The sequence below is a fragment of the Chiloscyllium plagiosum genome, chromosome 7, assembly GCF_004010195.1.
Source record: "Chiloscyllium plagiosum isolate BGI_BamShark_2017 chromosome 7, ASM401019v2, whole genome shotgun sequence".
Classification (NCBI taxonomy): Eukaryota; Metazoa; Chordata; class Chondrichthyes; order Orectolobiformes; family Hemiscylliidae; genus Chiloscyllium; species Chiloscyllium plagiosum.
The window spans coordinates 116477584-116497800 of record NC_057716.1 but is presented as its reverse complement, the minus strand read 5'-3'; the positions used below and the strand labels follow the sequence as shown (position 1 = coordinate 116497800).

At 43.5% G+C, this 20217-nt stretch overlaps 1 protein-coding gene and 1 pseudogene across 1 annotated transcript in view; one reads left to right on the top strand and one right to left on the bottom strand.

Annotated features, from left to right (window-relative positions):
- The window catches only part of epsti1 (epithelial stromal interaction 1), a 98593-nt gene that overhangs the window by 70035 nt on the left and 8341 nt on the right, over window positions 1–20217 (bottom strand). The window lies entirely within an intron of this gene.
- Window positions 984–19556, top strand: LOC122551876 (annotated as a pseudogene).

Genomic DNA, 20217 nt, shown 5'->3' with positions numbered 1-20217 from the left:
CTACACATGGATGAATAAAAACTCCATTTCGACTGAGACAACACATGTATCCTGGGGTAGGCTAAGCAAAGACTTGCCAGAGAATTCCTAGAGGCCTGGCACTCCAACCACAATGCCATAAATAAACACATAGATCTAGATGCCATCTATCAACCCCTCAGAAAACGAACAGGAAATGACATCACCACAAACCCCAGGAACCCCATCCAGGAGAAAGATATAAATAGAAAGCAGGAAACAACAGCTTTGCTTCACTTGGAGGTTGCCACTGATGATGTTACCTAGCCAGGTAATGAAATGTCTGGATAGCAAACTTACACCCTAAAGTTCTTATTATTTGTTGATTTATAGCCATTCCCACATAGAGGCTACTGTACAATACACCTAGCAATGTATTCCTGCCCTCATGTTTCTTTTACCTCTGCCAAAATGGATTTGACATTTACTGAGCTTAGATTGTCTCTCCCAACTATCCTCATTTAATTTCTTATTAACAGGGCTACCCCACTATTTTTTTTCCATCTCTCCTGCCTCTCCTAAAGGCCAAATATCCCTGAATGTTAAGTTCCCAGTTTTGGTCGTCTTGTAACCATATTCCTATGGACAAAAACTACTGAAAAGTTTTCCATGTTTTCCTTCCACCTGCATGGTTCTTTATGTTTTCTTTATCTAGCGTTTTAATTAAGTGTTACATAACTGTTTATCTGCAGCTGCAATCTTATTACGTGTATTGAATATCTCTTGTTCAGTCCAGAAGCCTGGTCCATCCTTTCTATAAATGTGACTCTGAAAATCAGGTAAATTGAGGAATATTGAGCACTTTATAAAATCTTTAATAAACACAAGGAACTACTGAAGCTGGAAATCAGAAACAAAAGCAGACCATACTAGTGAAACAGTACTGGCAGCAATGATAGAGAGATAAACAGTTAAGGTTTCGAATGGAGTGATTTTCGTCTCTACAGATGCTTTCAAACCTGCTGTATTTCTCCAGCACTTAGTTTTTTGTTTGTTTGTGAATGCTTTAACCTTTGCGACCACACCATGAATAGATGGGCTCGCTTTCCATCGCATCCCCATAAGTCGTGACTTTGACTTGGGCCATCCAACCCTTCAATGGTGGTGCACTGAGCCAGCAGTCATAGGGGTTTTGAATAAGCCTTATCTTACCATCAGGGGAATTACGACACATGCGCACTGACCAGTATCAACTGGAGCAAGCGCAGTGTCGCCTTCCTTGGAGCATGCGCATTGCCGATCTTGGTGACGCAGTTGTGTTGTTGTGGCGTCGAGGAGAGACTTTCGATGGCGGGTGAGTGAAGAGCAATGGAGCTGACCTGTGAGGAAGGATGTTTTATAAGAACCCACTGCGACCTCAAGCTGCAAAACAAAATCCCGAGGCCTCACGTTTGTATCGGTTTGGTAGATGTCGGCATATTGATTGGAAGCAATATCCGAAATGGGTACATGTGTGACCGCCATCTTTTTATGGGGAGTGGGGGGTGGGGTTAATGGGCAGCACTGCGCATGCCCACAGATTGCCACTGCCACTTTACAGAAAGGATGGAATTTCACCAGAGGGACAGCACAGGAGAATTATAAGAATGAAGAGGGATTGTATAAGGTGGAACAAGAGGAGCTAAGGGGGACTTCAACATTGTGAGGGCCTGGAAAGGAACTTAGTTGAGAGATTGGTGATGAGATGGAGTAGGTTTAAAATTGTATTTTTTCCTTAATTCATTTGTGGAATGTAGATGTTGCTGGCTGGCCAGCATTTATTGCCTGACCCTAGTTGCCCTTGTGATGGTAGTGGTGGTGAGCTGCCCTTCTTGAAGCACTGCAGCCCACATGCTGTGAGTTGACCCATCATGTCGTAAAGGAGCGAATTCCAGCATTTTGACCCAGTGACAGTGAAGAAATGGCGATTATATTTCCAAGTCAGAATGCTGAGTGGCTTGGAGGGGAACTTGCAGATCATGGTGTTTCCATTTATCTACCACTTGTTCTTCTAGGTGAAAGTACTGCTTGTCCTACTAACAGGAAGGCAGAATACTGGGTCAGTGATAGTGTGGATGTGCAGAGGGATCTTGGTGTCCATGTACATAGATCCCTGAAAGTTGCCACCCAAATTGACAATGCTGTTAAGAAGGCATATGGTGTTTTTAGGTTTTATTGGGAGATGGATTGAGTTCTGGAGCTGTAATGTCATGTTGCAACTATACAAAACGCTGATGCGGCCGTACTTGGAATATTGTGTACAGTTCTGGTCGCCCCATTACAGGAAAGATGTGGAAGCATTGGAAAAGGTGCAGAGGAGATTTACCAGGATGTTGCCTGGTCTGGAGGGATGCTCTTATGAGTAAAGGCTGAGAGACTTGGATCAGTTCTCATTGGAAAGAAGAAAGCTAAGAGAGGATTTGATAGAGACATACAAGATAATCAGAAGATTTGATAGGGTAGATAGTAAAAGTTGTTTTCCTAGGATGATGACACCAGTTTGTACGAGGGGGCATAGCTACAAATTGAGGGGATTAAGACAGATGTCAGAGGCAGGTTCTTTACTCTGAGAGTGGTAAGGGTGTGGAATGCCCTGCCTGCCAATGGCTTTTGCCCGAAATGTCGATTTTTACTACTCCTCGGATGCTGCCTGAACTGCTGTGCTTTTCCAGTCCCACGAATCCAGAATGTAGTTAGCTCAGCCACATTAGGGAGATTTAAACAATCCTTGGATAAGCACATGGATAATGATGGAATTAAATATCACACAACGCACATTAGCTTTCCAATTAAACCTGTTGGATTATAACCTGGTGTTGTGTGATTTTTAACTTTGTACACCCCAGTCCAACACTGGCATCTCCAAATAATGGATAATGATAGGATAGTGTAGGAGAATGGGCTTAAATTAGTTCACAGATCAGCACAACATCGAGGGCTGAAGGGCCTGTTCTGTGCTGTATTGTTCTATGTTCTAAGTGACTGTGGATTTGAAAGGAGCTGTCTGAGGATCTTGGGTAAATTTCTGCAGGGTATCTTACAGATGCTATGCTGCTCCTGAGCACTGCTGGTGGGGTGAGTGAATGCTTGTGTATGTGGTATGTGCTTTGTCCTGAATGATCTTGAGTTTCTTGGGTGTTGTTGGAGCTGCACTCATCCAGCCAAACAGGGAATATCCCATCACATTCCTGACTTGTGCCTTTTAAGGGTGGACAATCTTTGGGGAGTCAGGAGGTGAGTTACTGCAGGATTTCCAGCTTTTGATCTGCCCTTTTGTCCACAATATTTGTAGTTTCTGGTCAGTGGCAACCCCCCAAGATGTAAATGGCTTGAGGGAATTGAGTTGCTTCAGCCTTATCTTTTGCACTGATGTGCTGGGCTGTTCCATCATTGAGGATGGGAATACTTGTGGAGCCTCCAGTGAGGTGATTAATTGTCTATCACTATTCGTGATTAGATGTGGCATAACTACAGAGCTAGATTTTGGGATTGCTTAGCTCTATCTATCAGTTGCTGCTTCCACTGTTTGGCGTGAAAGTAGATCTATTTTGTAGCTTCACCAGGATGGCAACTCATTTTTAGGTATGCTTTATGCTGCTCCTGTCATACGTTCCTGTACTCCACCACCAAGCCAGGGGTCAATGGAATTCTGCTGCTGCTGATGGCCGAGCACCTCATGGATGCCCATTCTTCAGTTGCTAGATCTGTTCGAAGTCTGCTTTACATGGTAATACTGTCACATGATACAATGGACGGTATTTTCAATGTGAACGCTTGGCTTCACCTCTACAAGGACTGTATGGTGGTCACTCTTATCGATACTGTCATGAACAAATGAGTCTGCAGCAGGCAGATTGGTAAGAATGAGGTCAAGTATGTTTTCCTCCCTTGTTGGTTCCTCACCACCTGCTGCAGACCCGGTCTAGAAGCTGTGTATTTTAGGACGCAATCAGCTCGATCAGTATGCTGCCACCGAGCCACTCTTGGTGATGGACATTGAAATCCACCATCCATTGCTTAGAAGATTAGAAGGTATATGAAGAAAACACTTTCGCGTTTGGATGGTATGAAACTCATGGCTCTGCAATTATTTCAATTCGGTGGCCACACAGAAAGCTTATGTAAGGATGAGATGTGAAGGTTCAGTTAGGGCACAAGAGAGTTATATGTTAGCCAGGAAGGACCTAAAAAGAGAGCTAAGAAGAGCCAGCATAGGACAAGAGAAGTTGTTGGCAGGTGGGATCAAGGAAAATCCTAAAGCATTCTATAGGTATGTCAGGAATAAAAGAATGACTAGAATAAGATTAGGGCCAATCAAGGACAGTAGTGGGAAGTTGTGCATGGAGTAAAAAGAGATGGGTAAGTGCTAAATGAATATTTATCGTCAGTATTCACACTAGAAAAAGACAATGTTGTCGAGGAGAATACTGAGATACAGACTACTACTCTGGATGGGATTCAGGTCCACAAGGAGGAGGTGTTAGCAATTCTGGAAAATGTGAAAATAGGTAAGACCCCTGGGCCAGATGGGATTTATCCTAGGATTCTCTGAGAAGTTGGGGGGAGATTACAGAGCTTTTGGCTTTGATATTTATGTCGTAATTGTCTACAGGAATAGTGCCAGAAGACTGGTGAATAGCAAATGTTGTCCCTTTGTTCAAGAAGGGGAGTAGAAACAACCCTGGTAATTATAGACCAGTGAGCCTTAATTCAGTCGTGGGTAAAATGTTGGAAAAGGTTATAAAAGATAGGATTTATAATCATCTAGAGAGGAATAAGTTGATTAGGGATAGTCAACACGATTTTGTGAAGGGTAGGTCATGCCTCACAAACCTGATTGAGTTCTTTTGAGAAGGTGACCAAACAGGTGGATGAAGGTAAAGCAATTGATGTGGTGTATATGGATTTCAGTAAGGCATTTGATAAGGTTTCTCACAGTAGGCTATTGCACAAAATACAGAGGCATGAGATTGACGGTGATTTGGCAGTTTGGATAAGAAATTGGCTAGCTGAATGAAGACAGAGTGGTGATTGATGGGACTTGTTCATCTTGGAGTTCAGTTACTAGTGGTGTACCACAAGGATCTGTTTTGGGTCCACTGCTGTTTGTCATTTTTATAAATGACCTGGATGAGTGCATAGAAGGATGGGTTAGTAAATTTGCAGATGACACTAAGGTCGCTGGAGTTGTGGATAGTGCTGAAGGATGTTGCAGGTTGCAGAGGGACATAGATAAGCTGCAGAGCTGGGCTGAGCGGTGGCAAATGGAGTTCAATGCGGACAAGTGTGAGGTGATTCACTTTGTAAGGAGCAACAGGAATATAGAGTACTGGGCTAATGGGAAGACTCTTGGCAGTGTAGATGAGCAGAGAGATCTCTGTGTCCATGTACACAGATCCTTGAAAGTTGCCACCCAGGTTTGTTAGAGTAGTTAAGAAGGCACAGGGTGTGTTAGCTTTTATTAGTAGAAGGATTGGGTTTCGGAGACATGAGGTCATGCTGCAGCTGTACAAAACTCTGGTGCAGCTGCACTTGGTGTATTGCGTACAGTTCTGGTCACCGCATTATAGGAAGGATGTGGAAACTTTGGAAAGGGTTCAGAGGAGATTTACTAGGATGTGCCTGGTATGGAGGGAAGGTCTTATGAGGAATGGATTTGAGGCTGTTTCCTTTAGAAGAAGATTGAGAGGTGACTTAATTGAGACATATAATCAGAGGATGAGATAGGGTGGATAGTGAGAGCCTTTTTCCTCGGATGTTGATGGCCAGCATGACGTGACATAGCTTTAAACTGCGGGGTGATGGATATAGGACAGATGTCAGCAGTAGTTTCTTTACTCAGAAAGTAGTAGGGGTGAGGAACGCCCCACCTGCAGCAGTAGTAGAATCGCCAACTTTAAGGGCATTTAAATGGCCATTGAGTAAACATATAGATCATAATGGAATGGTGTAGGTTAGATTGGTTTCACAGGTGTAACATCAAGGGCAAAAGGGCCTGTACTGTGCTGTAATGTTCTATATAGCTTTTTCCTAGAGTAAGGGCCCCGTTGTTAGAGCTATCATCTTTGTGTGGGACAACAGATAATAGTGCACATACATGAGGCCACAGCTTGAGTCATGTGTGCAGTTGTGGTCACGTGATTGTAGAAAGGATGGAATTGCAACAGAAATGGTACCCAGGAAATTTACGGGATATTGCCAGGACTAGAAAAATGCAGCAATGAGGAAGCATGGAATAGGTTCGGACATAAGAGTTAGAGGGGAAATTTTGTCGAGATATTTGAAATTGTGAGAATAGTTAGAGTAGATGGAATGGACCAAGTTATCGGAACAGTGAAGCCAGTGACAAGAGGAAATGGGTTTACAATGATTGGTGGAAAGATTAGATTGGTAATGATGAATTCATTGTTGCATCCAGCTGGTGTTTGGGGTCTGAAACTCACTGCCTGAAAGGTTTGGAGAGGAGAAACCCTTAACTTATCGAACAGGTCCTGGATGTGCATGTGGTGTGATATACTGTAGGGAGCAAGGACCAAATGCTAGCAAGTTGGGGCAAGATGCGTGGCTGCTTTTTCAACTGATACTGACAGGTTGGGCAGAATAGATTCTTTTTGGTATCATGAACTTGCTATGTCTTGTGAAATGAAGTCAAAAGGTAGAGAAATGTTTGCCTGTCTTGAATTTCCATCCCGTAAAGCCATACAGTGTTTAAAAATCCCTTTGGTCCAAAAGGTCTCCCACTTTTTTTTTGTGCAGCAGGAACAGTGGAAGTGATGATCAGGGTGCTGCCAGGAAGGTAAATGAGTGCTATAAAAACTAACCTCGAGCAGACACGGGACAGCTGAGTGAGTGAACTAATCTATTTGAGCAGTTTCATTACCCGAAACACTACTTAGGTAGTCACCCCACCCATCCTTCTCCTCTAACCAGAAAAAAAAGTTCTATACGTCGCATTGGTAATGTTACTAGTTTTTTTTTCAGTAGTCTCTTTGCAAATTTAGAACAATGGGAATGGATATGAGGGCAAATGAATGTTCCTCCTGTAGAATGTGGTAGGTGAGGGTCATCACTAGTGTCCCTGCTGACTGCATCTGCAGGAAGTGCACCCAACTCCAGCTCCTCAAAAACCGTGATAGGGAACTGGAGCTGGGTGAACTTTGGATCATTCGGGAGGCAGAGGGGGTAATTGAGAGGAGTTACAGGGAGGTAGTCACTCCTCAAGTACAAGAAAAAGGGTAAATGGGTTATAGTCAGCGGACGGAAAGGGAACCGGCAGGCAGTGCAGGGATCCCCTGTGGCTGTTCCTCTCAATAACAAGTATACCATTTTGGAAACTGTTTGAGGGGGAAAGGCCTTACCAGGGGGATGCCATGGAGTACAGGTCTCTGGAAGAGTCTGTCCCTGTTGGTCAGAAGGGAAGGGTGGAAGAGAGTCTGTCCCTGTTGGTCAGAAGGGAAGGGTGTAGAGGAGCAGAGCATTAATCATTGGGGACTCTAGAAGGGAAGGGTGTAGAGGAGCAGAGCATTAATCATTGGGGACTCTATAGGGGACAGATAAGAGTCTGTGGGAATGAGAGAGACTCAAGATTCGTGTTTTGCCTGCCAGGTGCCAGTGGTCGTGATGTCTCAGATAGAGTGTTCGGGATTCTTAAGGGGGAGCAGCCTCAAGGCATGGTCCACATATGCACCAATGACGTGGTAAGAAAAGGGATGGGGATTTAAGGCAGAAATTCAGGCAGCTAGGATGGAAACTTAGAGGTAGAACAAACAGTTGTTATCTTTGGTTTGTTAGCGAGGTGAGAAATAGGAAGAGAGAAGAGTTGAACACATGACTACAGGGATGGTATAGGAGGGAAGGTTTTGGATACCTGGATAATTGGGGCTCATTCTGCAGTAAATAGGACCTCTACACACAGGATGGTCTACATCTTAACCAGAGGTACCAATATCCTTATGGGGGAGGGGGGGTGGGGGGAAGGAATTTCTGCATGCTCTTCGGAGGGGTTTAAATTAATTCAGCAGGGGGATGGGAACCAAAATTGTAGTATTGTAGTTCTGGTGTACACGAGATTGAGAGTAGTGAGATCATAAATAAGGTTTCAAGGTCATAAGGCATGGTGGCTCAGTGGTTAGCACTGTTGCCTCACAGAGCCAGGTTTGATTCCAGCCTTGGGCAACAGTCTGTGTGGAGTTTGCACATTCCCCTCATGTCTGCGTGATTTTCCTCTGGGTGATCCAGTTTCGTCTAACAGTCCAAAAATGTGTAGATTAGGTGAATTGGCTGTGCCAAATTGCCCATAATGATAGGTGCATTAGTAGGGAGAAGGGAAATAGGTCTGGGTGGGTTACTCTTCGGAGGTTCGATGTGGACCTTTTGGGCCGAAGGGTCTGTTTCCACACTGTAGGGAATCTAATCTTAAAAAAAAGAGGGCACCAGCCGGCAGGAAGCTGAAGCTGAAGTGTGTCTACTTCAACACCAGGAGCATCTGATCTTGCAGCATGGGTTGGTACCTGGTACTTCGATGTTGTGGCCATTTCGGAGACATTGATAGAGCATGGACAGGAATGGTTGCAGGTTCAGGGGTTGAGATGTTTCAGTATGAACATGAAAGGTGGTAAAAAGGGGGAAGGCGTGGCATTGTTAGTCTAGGACAGTATTGTGGTGGCAGAAAGGACATTTGATGAGGACTCGTCCACTGAGGTAGTATGGGCTGAGGTTAGAAACGGGAAAGGAGAGGTCACCCTGTTGGGAGTTTTCTATAGGCCTCTGAATAGTTGCAGAGATGTAAAGGATAGGATGGCAAAGATAATCCTGGATAGGAGCAAAAGTAATACAGTTGTTGTTATGGGGAACTTTAGCGTTTCCAGTCAATATCTGTAAAGATATAGTTTGGGTCAGTTTTTATCCAATGTGTGCAGAAGGTTTCTTTACACAGTATGTAAATCAACCAACAAGAGACGAGGCCACGTTAGATTTGGTACTGGATAATAAACCCAGCCAGGTGTTAGATTTGGAGGTCAGTGGGCACTTTGGTGATAGTGACCACAATTCGGTTATGTTTACTTTAGTGATGGAAAGGGATAGGTATATATTGCAGGGCAAGAGTTATAATGGGGGAAATGATGTGTTTAGGCATGGTTTAGGATGTGTAGGATGGGGAAGGAAACTGCAGGGGATGGGCACAATTGAAATGTTGAGCTTGTTCAAGCAACAGCTACTGCGTGTCCTTGATAAGCATGTCCCTGTCAGGCAGGGAGGAAGTGGTCGAGTGAGGGAGCCGTGGTTTACTAAAGAAGTTGAATCTTTTGTCAAGAGGAAGAAGAAGGCTTATGTTAGGATAAGATGTGAGGCTCAGGGACCTTGAGAGTTACAAGTTAGCCAGGAACGACCGGAAGAGAGACTAAAGAAGAGCCATGAGGGGACATGAGAAGTCATTGATGGGTAGGATCAAGGAAAATCCTAAGGCTTTCTATAGGTATATCAGGAATTAAAAAATGACTAGAGTAATCAAGGATGGTAGTGGAAAGTTGTATGTGGAGTCAGAGGAGATAGGGGAAGTGCTAAATGAATACTTTTCATAAACAACAATGTTGTCAAGGAGAATACTGAGATACAGGCTATCAGACTAGACTGGATTGATGTTCATAAGGAGGAGGTGTTGGAAATTCTGGAAAGTGTGAAAATAGATAAGTCCCCTGGGCTGGATGGGATTTATCCCAGGATTCTCTGGGAAGCAAGGGAGAAGATTGCAGAGCCTTTGGCTTTGCTCTTTATGTCATCATTGTCTACAGGAATAGTACCAGAAGACTGGAGGATCGCAAATGTTGTTACTCCTCCCCTTCTTGAACAAAGAGGCAAACCTAGTAATTATAGACCTGTGAGCCTTACTTTGGTTGTGGATAAACTGTTGGAAAGGATTATAAGAGAGAGGATTTATGATAATTGGAAAGAAATAATTTGATTAGGGATAGTCAACATGGTTTCGTGAAGGGTAGATTGTGCCTCACAAACCTTAGTGAGTTCTTTAAGATGGTGACCAAACAGGTGGAAGAGAGTAAAGCAGTTGATGTGGTGCATATGGATTTCAGTAAAGCATTTGATAAGGTTCCCCACAGTAGGCTATTGCAGAAAACATGGAGGGCAGAATATGCAGAAAATACGGTCACACTTGGAGTACAGTTCTAGTTGCCGCATTATTGGAAGGATGGGAAAATTTGGAAAGGGTTCAGAAGAGATTTACCAGGATGTTCCCTGGTATGAAGGGAAGATCTTATGAGAAAAGGCTGAGGGACATGAGGCTCTTTTTAGATTACATTACAGTGTGGAAACAGGCCCTTCGGCCCAACAAGTCCACACCGACCCGCCGAAGCGCAACCCACCCATACATTTACCCCTTACCTAACACTAGGGGCAATTTAGCATGGCCAATTCACCTGACCTGCACATCTTTTGGACTGTGGGAGGAAACCGGAGCACCCGGAGGAAACCCACGCAGACACGGGGAGAACGTGCAAACTCCACACAGTCGCCTGAGGCGGGAATTGAACCCGGGTCTCCGGCGCTGTGAGGCAGCAGTGCTAACCACTGTGCCACCGTGCCGCCTCGTAAACAATAAAATCAACAATAAACCTCATTAGAGTGATGGAAAGGGATAGGTATATATTGCAGGGCAAGAGTTGTAATGAGTCATCTCTCAACCTTCTTCATTAGAGTGAAGAAGGTTGAGAGATGACTTAACAGAGACATACAAGATGATCAGAGAATTAGATACGGTGGACAGTGAGAGCCTCTTTTCTCAGATGGTGATGGCTAGCACGAGGGGACATAGCTTTAAATTGAGGGGTGATAGATATAGGACAGATATCAGGGATAGTTTCTTTACTCAAAGTAGTAAGGGCGTAGAACGCCCCACCTGCGACAGTAGTAGACTCGCCAACTTTAAGGGCATTTACATGGTCATTAGATAAACATATGGATCATAATGAAATAGTGTAGGATAGATGGGCTTCAGATTGGTTTCACAGGTTGGCACAATATCAAGGGGTGAAGGGCCTGTACTGTGCTGTCATGTTCTATGTTTTAAATAACTACAATAGCTACCATTGAAGGTGTGCTAATCCCAATTTCCTGCACTTATTCCATATGCCTGAAGTTTATAATGTTTGAAGTGCTCATCCAAATATTATTTAAAACTTTGTAGGGTTTCTGGCCTCCACTACCTCCCCAGGCATTGCATTCCAAATTCCCACCACCCTCTGAGTGAGAATGTTTTTGCTCAAATCCCCTCTGAATCTTCCGCCCATTATGCTGAAAGTATGCCCCTCAGCCAAGGGTAACAGTTGCTCCCTTAACACACTATCCATACCCCTTATAGTCTTATTCACTTCAGTCAACCTGCTCCTCTCTATAAAAACAATCCCAAGCTCAACTGCTCTGACCCAGTCAACATTCTGGTGAACCAACTCCCATAGTGCTATCACATCCTTCCTGTCGTGTGGTGACCAGAACTGTACACATTACTCCAGCATGTCCTAATCAACCTCTGTACAATTCAACATTACCTCCTAGTTCTTAAACTCAATGTCATGACCGATGAAACTGCGTGTCCTGTATGGCTTCTTCACTAACCTATTCATGTGCTCTGCTGACTTCTGGGATCTGAAATAATTACCCCAAGATTCTCCAAGCTAGCAGTGTCCTAACGTTCATTAAATACTCCCTCATTTTGGTTGTTCTTCCAAAATGCATGACCTCTCACTTATCAGGGTTAAGTACCATCTGCCACTGCTCAGCCCACCTGACTAACCCACCTATGTTTTCTTGTAGCCTACAATCATCATCTTTGTTATTAACCAACTCTACCCATCTTCGTGTCATCTGAAAGTTTGCTTAATATTCTTCCACATTTTCATCTATATCATTTATGTATATAGCAAACAATTAAGGGTGCCAGTACTTATCCTTGTGGTACATCACTGGACACCAGCCTGCAGTCACTCAAACAGCCTATGCTTTGTGTTTTATGACTAAGACAGTTTCTGATCCACCTCATCAAGTTTCCCTGAATTCCATGTGCTTAACTTTCTTGATTAGTCTCCCATGTGGGACCTTGTCAAAAACTTTGCTAAAATTCACAAAAACTCCATCAACTGAACTTTCATCATCCACACACTTGATCATATTTTCGTAAAAATCTAACAGATTTGTTAGGCATGACCTCCCTCTGACAAAGTTATGCCGGCTATTCTAATTAACCAATGTTTTTTCCAAATGGATATTAATTCTCTCTTTCACAATTTTCTCCAATAGTTTCCCTACCACTGACATAAGACTGTGCAAGCTCCTCATAGTCCCTTTTCCTGAATTCCATATGTTCTCCTTTTCCAGAGTGGAGACCAAAGAGAAGTATTCATTTAACACCCTTCCAATATCCTGTGCTTTCATACACTGATTGCCCCCTAATGAGCACCACTCTTTCTCTGGTTCACCTTTTCCCTTTAATGTATTTCTGAAAATCTTCAGGTTCTTCCTAATCCAGTTCATAAGTCCTTTTCGTGTCCCATTTTTGATCGTCTAATTGCTTTCTTACGTTCCCTGTATTCCTCTGAATTGCTCTCTTTGGACTTTGACTTGCAAAAAGCCTTTTTTTTTTTGCTGAACTAGTTCTGCATTATTCTAGACATCCAGGGTTCCATGATCTTATTGCTCCCATATTTTCCCCCAAAAGGGTACATGTTGGACTTGTATTCTCCCAAGCTTTTTGTTTTGAATGGCACCCCCCCCCCATTGCTCCACTGTAGAGTTACCTGTGAGGAGCTGATCCCTCAGTCAACTTTAGCCAGATCCTGTCTTCCCCCAATCCATAGCCATCTTTTGCAGGCCATCTTTCTTCTTCTCCATAATACATTTGAACTGTTTCATGTTGTGGTTGCTACAGCTGGAAACCCCCCCGGTGCCATATTGAACATCTGTCCAGCTTCTTTCCCCAGAACCTGATTCAACACTGCGCCATCCCTTGTTGGACCTTCTACATGTTGACACAAAAAAACCTGGATATATTTCAAGAAATCCGCCCCCTCTCAATCCTTAACACTATGACTATCCCAATTTATGTTGGCGAAAGTTGAAATCCCCTAGTGTAATACCCGATTATTAGTCTTACACACTTCAGTGAATTGTCTACATATTTGCTCTATTTTTTACTGACACTTTTTGGAGGCCTGTAATACACTCTCAATAAAGTGGCAGCCCCTTAGCATTCCTAAATTCTACCCACAAAGCTTCATTTGAAGATCCTTACAAGATATCATCTCTCCTTATTGCAGTAATTGACTCCTTAATTAATAGTGCTACAGCACCACCCTTTTTACAGCCTACAGTGTCCTTCCTAGAGATCCTATACCCTGGAATGTTGAATTGCCATTCCTGCCCTTCTCACAACAAAGTTTCTGAGCTGCTACAATATCATACTTCCATGTGTCAATGCATGTCTTTAACTCCTCAGTCTTACCTATTGCACTCCCAGCATTAAAGTGAAGACCATCTAGACTTGCCTTACTCTCTCGATACTTAACATAGATGAACTCACTCTGACTTGCTTCTTTTGCTGTAGCATGATATGTCTACATTTCATCAATATTCTGCATTCCTGTCCTCCTGCTAGACCAGTTTAAACTCCTCCCAACAGTACTAGCATCGCTACCTGAAAGGATGTTGGCTCCAGTGTGGTTCAGGTGCAGACCATTCCATTTATCCATGTCCCACTTTCCCCAAAAACAGTCCCAGTGATCCAGGAATCTAAACCTTTCCCTCTTGTACCAACTGTTGAGCCACTCATTCATCTGTCATATTTTCCTATTTCTGTACTCGCTAGGATGTGGCATTGGGAGTAAACCAGAGACATAACTATCAGCAAGGTGGCTCAGTAGTTAGTACTGCTACCTCACAGCATCAGGAGCCCGGGTTTGATTCCACCCTCGGGCAACTGTCTATGCGAAGTTTGCATATTTCCCCTGTCTTTGCATGGGTTTCCTCCAAGTGCTCTGGTTTCTTCCTACAGTCCAAAGATATGTAGTTTAAGTGGATTGGCCATGCTAAATTGCCCATAGTACCCATAGTATCCAAGGAAGTGTAGGTTGGATGGATTAGCCATGGGAAATACAGGATTGCGGGGATGGAGTGGGTCAGGGTGGGAAGCTCGTCTGAGGGTCAGTGTGGACTCAATGGGCCGAATGACCTGCTTCCACACTGTAGGGATTCTATGATCAATTTTATAGTCCTGCTTTGTAATTTATTGCCTTGCTCCCTGAATTCTTAATGCAAGACCTCATCCCTCACCTTATCACTCGTGTCATTGCTGCCAGCAATTACCATGACATCTACCTCATCACCTCCTTTCAGGATGCACTGCAGCCGTTCAGTCACATCCCTGACTCTAGCATCGAGAGGCAACACTCCATACTGGAGTTATGTCTTCAGTTGCAGAAATGCCTGTCTGCTCCCCAACTAAAGAATCCCTTGTTACTATAGCTCTTCCTTTCTATTTCCTCAACCTGCCCCACCGCTGGACAGTGAGACTACTTGTCGTGCCAGTAGCTTGGCTCTGACTGCAATTCCACTAGCACCCACATAAATTTACACACCTCCACCAAGTCTCTCCTCAATTTAACATGCTTTGAAGACAACAAGCCCATTTCGCCATCTAACCTCGCAACTGGAATCCCTAACCTTCAAACCACTCTGGTAAATTGTTCCTGAACCCTTTCAAATACTTTGACATTCTTCACAATGTGTGGTGGACACTGGTTTGCACGGAATGTGCGATGGTTGTAATGTTTTCGCGAGCTGACAATTGCACATTGACATCATCACTGGTCCCTGGGGATTTCCCCAACTGAGAGAATTTTCTCTGACTCCAGTGCTTCTGGTATCTTTCCAGATGCAGGTTCCACCAGGGGATTTTAGAATTGAAAGCTGAATTGATTTATAACTCATTTAGTGATTTGAATCCATATCCATCGTTTTCTCTGATTCATTTCTGTCCTCCCTGCCATTGTCTCTCTGCTATTGTCTAAGATTCCCTACCTCTAAAAATGTTTACTTTAACTCGTAGTAGTAGTTCATTGCTACTTTCATCAACTTGTCTAAGTGAACTCTGCACAGTTCATCACTTGACCATGTGGTGCTAACTTACTTGAGTTATCCTCCTAAGTATTTTTCACAATGGGTATTGTTTTTTGTATTATTGTCAATTTCTGTTCTTCTGAGCTTGTAATGAATATCACATTCTGCAACATTTTTATTTTCTATAATTCACTGTCCACATCCAGAAGCATTAACTCTGCTTCTCCCTCCACAGATACTACCTGGCCAGCTGAGTATTTGCAGCATTAGCGTCTTTATTCCAGATTTGCAGCAACTGCAGTATTTTGCTGTCATTTTATTACAGGTGATGCTCACAGAATCGAATCGAGCGTCACAGCCAGACTAATTAAGAGCTGGTTTGTATCAAACTCTGGGTTGGTTCAGCTTTTGGTCGTGGGCCTCCACTGTACTTTTTATCAAATCGCAGAATCGTTGAGTGGTTACATTACAGAAGCATGCTGTTTATCCCGCTGGACCTGTGCTGGTTCTCTGCAAGAGCCAATCAACTAGTCCCAGTCCCTTATCCTTTCACTAACAAGACCAACAACAGATATTTCCAATCCCCAGTTCCTGTGGAGAAGATGATAACTGATGTTCTTGAAAGGTTGCAGGCTTTGTGGTTAAGGTGCCCCACAATGCTGTTATGTAAGGAGTTGTAGATAATTCACCCAGTGATGAAGAAGGGGCATTTGAATACATATCCAAAATTTAGCTTTAAGAGTATCTTAAAAGAGGAATTTGAGGCAGAGGGATATAGGGGAGAGTTTGCATTGGGCAATGGTGTCAGTTTTCCCAAGATTGAAATGGAAGAAATTTCTACTCATCCAGAACTGGTCAGGACAGTGTCTGACAATAATGGCGTTCATAAACCTGCAACCCTGGTTCTTCTCCATGGTGAAGACTGAGTTGTATGGAGGCTTCTTAAATTTCTGGTCAAGTTTAAGATATGTAAAATGGCATTCCTTCATCTTTGCTTTCTCTCCCTCTTTCTCACTCTCTTTCTCTCCCCTCCTCCCCTCTCCTCTCTCCCCTTCTCCCTGCTTTCCCTGGCATTAGTGAAGCCCTTGGGGTTTTACGAGAATCCAGTAGCTTTCATGATCACTTTACTCATGAATGAAGTTGGCTCTTCATTCAGCTCCATTATGCAATCTGTCTTTGTGTTTTTTGTGGGTCCTTACTCCCATTTTTCTGTTTTAAATCATGTTCGTAGGGAATGAGAAAGGGAACATTTGCAAATGGGAACCTCAAATTTATATCACATCAGGATTTTGATGGAATAACCCAGTTGATTGTATCTGGACTCTGATTTTGAACATGGGAGAAAAAGGCACTATTCCCAGTGTGGAGACATGGTTCACGTGTTCTGTATGTCAACGAGGCTTCCGACGATCATCTGGACTACTGAGACATAAGCGTACTCACGCTGCAAAGAAACGGTGGCAATGTGAGGACTGTGGAATGGAATTTAATTACCCATATGAATTAGAAGCTCATCAGCACAGCCACACTGGGGAGAGACCATTCACCTGCTTGGAGTGTGGGAAGGGATTTATTCAGTCATCCCATCTAAGGCAACACCAGCGGGTTCACAATGGGGAGCGACCATTCAAATGTTCTGAGTGTGGGAAGGAATTCACTAACTCATCCAATCTGCTGCAACACCAGCGATTTCACGTTGGGGATAGGCAGTTCATCTGCTCTGAATGTGGGAAAGGTTTCATTGTCCTATCCGATCTCCAGAGACACCAGCGAATTCACACTGGGGAGAGACCATACATTTGCTCTGAGTGTGGTAAGGGATTCACTCAGTCATCCACCCTACTGCATCATCAACAAGTTCACACTGGAGAGAAACCCTTCCGATGTCCGGAGTGTGGAAAGTGTTTTAAACATTCCGGGAACCTTATAACACATCAACTTGTTCACACGAACGACAGACCATTCAGATGCTCTCAGTGTGGACTGAGTTTTAGAAAATCATCTCTACTGTCAGAACACCAGCGATCTCACACTGGGGAGAGGCCATTTACCTGCACTGACTGTGGGAAGGGATTCACTCAGTCCTTTCACCTGCTGAGACACCAGCGAACTCACAAACAAGAGAGGCCGTTCATCTGCACTGAATGTGGGAAGAGTTTCACTCAGTTGCCCCACCTGCTGAGACACCAGCGGGTTCACACAGACGAGAAACCTTTTATGTGTCCAAACTGTGGGAAATACTATAAAAGTCCTGGGGAAGTGATGTCCCATCAACGTGTTCACTCTGATGAGAGACCATTTAGGTGCTCTTACTGCGGGACTGGGTTCAGGTGGTCATCACAGCTCACTAAACACCATCGTATTCACACTGGGGAGAAGCCGTTCACCTGCTCTGAGTGTGAGAAGGGATTCGCTCAGTTATCCAACCTATTGAGACACTAGCGAGTTCACACTGGGGAGAGGATGTTCACCTGCTCTGAGTGTGGGAAGGGATTTACTCAGTCATCTAACCTGTTGCGACATCAGCGAGTTCACACTGGTGAGAAACCTTTTATATGCCCAGACTGTGGGAATTGTTATAAAAGCTCTGGGGAACTGATGTCCCATCAACGAGTTCATACTGACGAGAAACCTTTCGGGTGCTCTCACTGTGGGACTCGGTTCAAACGTCAATCTGAACTTACTGTGCACCAGCGCATTCACAACGGGGAGAGGCCATTCACTTGCTCCATGTGTGGGAAGGGATTCAGTCAGTCATCCCACCTGCAGGCTCACCAGCGAGTTCACACTGGGGAGAGGCCATTCACTTGCTCCAAGTTAGAGGCAAAACAAAAAGAAAGAGAAAAGGAGGTTGGAACTGAATACTCAAATTCATCTTAAAAATGGCAGAGGTGGAGATGAAAGGTAGGAGTAGTGATGAGGACAGTGATGGACAGCAATCCCATTGTAGTCAAAGGCCTGGTGGGGAACTGTTCAAATAGGTCCAAGCATTGCCAAAGTTTGACCAACAGGATGTAGAAGCCTTTTTCATTTCATTTAAGACAGTGGCTAAACAAAAATTATGGCCAGTGATTATGAGAGTATCATTGAATCAAACAAAGTTAGTGAGATATTTGCATCACGGTCAGAGGAGGTATCTGGGAGTATAATGAGATGAAATGTGCTATCTTAAGCACATATGAGCTCGTACCAGAAGCCAAGGGACAATGTTTTAGGAGCTAAGGAGGACCCTGGTCAAACTCGAATTGGGTTTGAAAATATGAAGCAAAGTAATTTCGATAGATGGATAAAGGAATTGAAATAGATCAATGTATGATGCTCTTTGATGATTAGTTTGGAGGAGTTCAAATGTGGAAGAGCAAAGAATTCAGACTTCAAGATTAGGAGCAGAAATGCCTATGAGTTAGTTCATAAATCAAAGTTGGTTTCTAATATCAATTTCAATCTGTGAGGGATAGAAATTGGGGAAAAGAGAAATTTTCAGGTAGTGAGGTAAAGGGGGATCACATTGAAGACAGTTTATCACACGGTGAAAACGTACTATGAGGGGAAACTGAAGTAAAAAAGCTCAGGTGTTTTCACTGAAGTTGTAGTGTTGATGGTTTAGAAAAAACACTGAGAAGGCGGAGAGGAAACAGAATAAGCCAGCGAGTTTTGTTGAAGTGGTAAAGGAAAGCACAGTGGTAAAATGCTGCAAAAGAATGTACAACCTGGTCAGGGGTTGGTTGAGAAGAATGTGCCAGATCTCTAAAGCAGTTACTGACGTGGATAAAGTTTACTCCGATATGCCAGAGGAGTAGGTAAAGAAATTAAGATTTTAAGAGATACAGGAGCAAGTTGATCTTTGGTGAGAGATGAGATACGTACTTCAGAAAGAGTATTGCCAGAGAAGGTGGCAGTATGTGGAATTCATGGTGAGAAGAGACTCCATTATATAAGGTGGGGGTGCAGAATCTGGTGAAAAATGGTGTTGAGGTGGTAGGGGTAATAGAGAGATTCTCAGTTCCAGAAATACAATTTATCTTTGGTGATGACATAGGTGTATCAAGGGGCGGGCTAGGGAGAGTGATGCCTACTGTGGTTGAAAAGCTATTGGAAAATCAGGCAACTAGGTTTTACAGGAAGTATTTCCTGTTTTTTCTTTGTGGAAAAAGGTCACAAAGCCACAGGAGGAGAAATCAAAGAAAAAAGATAGTTTCTGATAATTGAACTTATGTTTGATCAAATAGGTGGTGGGGGGGGGGGGCAGGGAAAAAACAAGAACAGGTGGCAAATGAAGTCGTTTTTTTAGGTCAGAAAAATTAGCTGAGTTCCAGTGGAAAGATGAAAAACTAAAGCAGCTGTATCAAAAATCAATATAGAAGAAGAATCTGAGTGTATCCCAGACTGTTCATTTCCTTGGAGGAGAAAGTGAGGACTGCAGATGCTGGAGATCAGAGCTGAAAGTGCGCTGCTGGAAAAGCGCAGCAGGTCAGGCAGCATCCAAGGAACAGGAGAATCGACGTTTCGGGCATGAGCCCGAACCAACCACTTCTTCATTTCTGAAGAAGGGCTCATGCCCGAAACGTCGATTCTCCTGTTCCTTGTTCATTTCCTCCCCAAGATGTCATTTTTAAGAAAGTGAGAGCATCACATATTAGAGCAGATGATAAATGGGCAGAAGTTCATCAGATCGTATGGAAAGGAAGTGTTGCAGGTAGCAATGAATTACCAGTAGGAGGTCATTTGGGAGTAAGAAAAACTCAATTCAAAATGCAAACTTTTATTTTGGCCTGGACTGCATAAGGATGTGCTTGGATTTGCCAGGCATGTCATACATTTCAGGCAATTGGGTAATCTCAGACAGTGATAAAATCAACACTTTTAACACCCATTGCAGCATTTGAAGAACCTTTTACAAGTGTTTTAATTGATCGTGTAGGACCCGTACCTAAAACAAAAAGTGGAAATCAGTACTTGTTGACCATAATTGACGTATCAACTAAAATTCCAGAGGCCACAGTATCGTGGCTAAAAAGATGGTAGAAGAGCTACTCAATTTTTTTTATCAAATACAGACTACCCACAGAGATACAATCCGATCAAGAGTAAAATTTT